This window comes from Humulus lupulus, chromosome 2 (assembly GCF_963169125.1).
Source record: "Humulus lupulus chromosome 2, drHumLupu1.1, whole genome shotgun sequence".
NCBI lineage: Eukaryota > Viridiplantae > Streptophyta > Magnoliopsida > Rosales > Cannabaceae > Humulus > Humulus lupulus.
Genome location: NC_084794.1, coordinates 141,538,064 through 141,542,613, shown reverse-complemented (window position 1 = coordinate 141,542,613; position 4,550 = coordinate 141,538,064). Strand labels below are relative to the sequence as shown.

Here is a 4,550-nt window from a genome sequence, read left to right as displayed (position 1 = left end):
TATTTTGTCTTAAAAAAAGATACACGTAGCATTGTATTGTCACATCGTATTTTTGTCTTCAGATTTAAAATTATTTTGTCTTAAGAAAAGATACTCATAGCATTGTATTGTCACATCATATTTTGTTTTCAGATTTAAAATTATTTTGTATTAAGAAAAGATACCCGTAACATTGTATTGTCAAATTGTATTTTTGTCTTCAGATTTAAAATTATTTTGTCTTAAGAAAAGATACTCGTAGCATTGTATTGTCACATCGTATTTTGTCTTCAGATTTCAAATTATTTTGTCTTAAGAAAGATACCCATAGCATTGTATTGCCACATCATATTTTTTCTTCATATTTCAAATTATTTTGTCTTAGGAAAAAATACGCGTAGCATTGTATTGTCACATCGTATTTTGTCTTCAAATTTCAAATTATTTTGTCTTAAGAAAAGATACCCGTAGCATTGTATTGTCACATCGTATTTTGTCTTCAGATTTCAAATTATTTTGTCTTAAGAAAAGATACCCATAGCATTGTATTGTCACATCGTATTTTGACTTCAGATTTCAAATTATTTTGTCTTATGAAAAGATACTCGTAGCATTGTATTATCACATTGTATTTTTGTCTTCGGATTTCAAATTATTTTGTCTTAAGAAATTTAGCTTCAACATCCCTATATAATGGCATATTTTTATGACCACACCTCTTCAACATAGTTCTAAACCAACTTCTTTCTCTTTCAAAATGACTTCAATTCGAACTTCTTCATACTCAATTGAAGAAGATGTGCACTTGTGTCAAGTGTGTCTTGACATTTCTCAAAATCCAATCATAGGAATTAACCAATCCAGAGATTAGATGTGGGCAAGAGTTGAATTAGCGCATCACTCTGGATAGTTTACTAGTCAACCTCGACCGAGAAGATCTTTGCAAACTCGAATGACGACCATTCTTGCGGCAATTTCAAAATTAAGGGGATGCGTTAACCAAATTGAAAATAAAAATACAAGTGGTGCTTCACAAGAAGATATTGTGAGTATATATTGTTATAGTTTATTTTTAGTTAGTAACATATTTTTAATTTTATTAACAATATTTATTTATTATTCAACAAAATCAAGCGAAGATGCTATTAGCACAAGATCCAAGTACAGAAGAGGGTTCAAATTTGATCATGTGTGGTCCATTCTTAAAGATTGTGAGAAATTTACAAATGACAACACCAATTTACCAGCTAGATTCAACAACAAGGTCATAGTTTCAATTCCTCGCAATCTTGTTCTTCTGGCTTTGAATCACCGACATCAGCACCCACCGGTATGAATTCATTTGATCTTAATATGAATGATGAGGAAGTTCCTATTAATTTATCTGAAAGGCCTATCGGTGTGAAAAAAGCAAAAGGAAAACAAAAAAGTGATGAACAATTTAAGAAATTAATGGATCAAAGTCAAAAACTTGTTAACGTTATAAAAAAGGGTAGCTTTGAAAGAAATGAACTTCTGAGACAAAAGGTTGATGTGGCTAGAATGAGAGAAGAGAATAAAATTTTATTTACAGATTTGAATTCTATATCCGATCCAGAGTTTCGCCAATTTATTCAAAGCGAAAAGAGAAAAATTTACAGATCAAGAGCACAAACATCCGAACATGGAGAACAAGAAGAAGTATCTCAATATCAGGGATCTCAATATCGAGCATCTTAGTTCCAAAGATCTCAATATGAAGAAGAACAAGGAGAAGGAGCTGAAGATGAACATCAACGATCTCAATGTTAGAGTTATTATTTGAGGGTATTTTAGTCTTTTCTTAATCATTGTTATTTTATATCTTTTGCCTTATATAAAAGGCTTGGCTTATAAGTTTTGTAACCTAGAATACATTCTCTCTATTTTTGCAATACACTCTAGCCTCCCTTTTCTCTCTTCATCTTTTTGCTATCTCTCATTTGGGTTTTATGGATTGTATCTTTGCATAATTATCATGGTATCAGAGCCAGGTTTATGGAATTGAATTTCTTAAGCGTAACCATAGCTTTTGCGGATCCAACTCCGCTGTGAGTTGGCTTGGGTCTCCTTCGTATTGCAGCAAATTGGGTCGAAGCATCTTTGCAGTAATTCGGTATGTGATTTTCGTGTTCATTATGAAATTTTAGGGTTTCGTCATATTGCAGAATTTGGGAACTTTTGTCTGAGATAGCATTTGGAAATTTGTTTCTGAAATGGCAAGTAATAGAGATGATTCCCTTCAATCCATTAGTGTGAGGTTAGATGGAAAGAATTATTCTTATTGGAACTATGTGATGAAAAAAAATTTGAAAGGGAAAAAGATGTGGGGTTATGTTTCTGGAACTTTGGTTAAACCAACAAATGACAAAGCGGATTATGCAACTTTGCTAGAAAATTGGGAAGTGGATAATTCAAAAATTATTACTTGGATAAACAACTCTGTAGAACACTCCATAGGTACCCAACTAGCCAAGTATGAAACATCGAAGGAAGTTTGGGACCATCTTGCAAGGCTGTATACTCAGTCTAACTTTGCAAAGCAATATCAATTAGAATCAGATATTAGAGCTCTTGAACAGAAAGATATGAGTATTCAAGAGTTCTATTCAGTTATGACAGATCTATGGGATCAATTGGCCCTTACTGAATCTGCAGAATTACGAGCTTTTGCACCATATATTTCCCGTAGGGAGGAACAACGATTGGTTCAGTTTTTGATGGCACTTCGTGATGAATTTGAGGGACTCCGTGGCTCTATTTTGCATCGTTCTCCACTTCCTTCGGTTGATTCAGTAGTTAGTGAACTATTGGCAGATGAAATTCGTCTTAAGTCTCAAGCAGGAAAAGGCATCCTCCCAGCACCCAGTCCCTCTGTTTTGGTAGTTCCTCCTCGACACTTTACTCACCATGAGAATAAACCTCACACAAAGGTTGGAGTTGATGAATGCAGCTTTTGCAAACAAAAAGGTCACTGGAAGGCTCAGTGTCCTAAATTAGTAAATTGTGCACCCCAGCAACAAAGACATCAACTCAGACCTCCTCAATTCGGTAATCAACCGCCTCATTATGGTAGCCAACCACAGTTTGGCAACCACTCACAACCTCGACCATACCGTCCTCCGCAATTTAATGCCGCTGCTACTGTACCTCCATCTGACTCGTATGATTTTGGGGCCTCATCTTCCAATCCTGCTCTTGCTGCCCTCTCAGAACAGTTTCAGAAGTTTCTTACCATGCAGCCACATGCCATGTCTGCCTCTTCTTCGGTAGGTCAGCCCCCTACTAGCTCTTCAGGTATGACATCCTCTACATGGATTTTAGATTCTGGAGCCTCGCACCATATGTCTCCACATTCGAAATCTTTTGTTTCCTTGTGTCCTGCATCATCTGTGCCTGTCATGACTGCTGATGGTACTCCTATGCCATTAGCAGGTGTTGGTTCTGTTGTCAGTCATCATTTATCGCTTCCTAATGTTTACCATATTCCTAAGCTTTCACTAAACCTTGTATCTGTTGGTCAATTGTGTGATTCTGGTTACTCAGTGTCTTTTTCTTCTACTTCTTGTCATGTGCAGGATCCGCAGTCTCAGAAGCTGATTGGGACCGGCCGTAGGCGGGGGGGTTTATATGTTTTGGATGAGCTGAAATTACCAGTATTTGCAGCTCCTAGTGTTGATCTGTCTTCCTTTCGATTGTCTCCATCATCGTCTAGTTTTTATTTATGGCACTCTCGCCTTGGTCATGTTTCAGCTTCCCGTTTAAGATTCTTAGCTTCTACAGGAACCTTAGGAGATTTGAAAGTTCATGATATTTCTGATTGTAGTGGTTGTAAACTTGCAAAATTTTCTGCTTTACCTTTCAGTAAAAGTACTTCATGTTCTGTTGCACCTTTTGACTTAGTTCATTCTGATGTGTGGGGACCCTCTCCTATTGCTACAAAAGGAGGGTCTAGATATTATGTCTCTTTTGTTGATGATCACACTCGATTTTGTTGGGTTTTTCTAATGAAATGTCGTTATGATTTCTATGATATTTATGATCGTTTTCGAGCTTATGTAAAAACTCAACATGCTTCTGTTATTAAATGTTTTAGATGTGATCAAGGTGGTGAATATACTTCAAATAAATTCTGTAATTTGCTTGCTTTAGATGGAACTGTGTATCAAACTTCTTGTACAGATACCCCTGAACAAAATGGTGTTGCTGAAAGAAAGCATAGACACATTATTGAAACTGCTCGTTCTCTTTTATTGTCCTCATCTGTGCCTAGTCAGTTTTGGGGAGAAGCAGTTCTCACTGCAGTCAATCTTATTAATAAGATTCCATCTTCAATCACTTCAGGTTTGTCCCCTTTTGAAAAACTATATGGACATATTCCTGATTATTCTTCTTTGAGAGTCTTTGGTTCTACTTGCTTTGTTCTTCGTCCTAGTGTAGAGCGTACAAAACTGTCATCACGCTCTGCACTTTGTGTGTTCCTTGGTTATGGTGATGGCCAAAAAGGATATCGTTGTTTTGATCCAACTTCTCAAAAATTATATGTATCTCGC

General features: G+C 36.1%; 1 pseudogene; it reads left to right on the top strand.

Moving 5' to 3' along the window:
- The first annotated feature begins 736 nt into the window (after positions 1-736).
- On the top strand, positions 737-1,770 carry LOC133814797 (uncharacterized; annotated as a pseudogene).
- Positions 1,771-4,550: the final 2,780 nt, after the last annotated feature.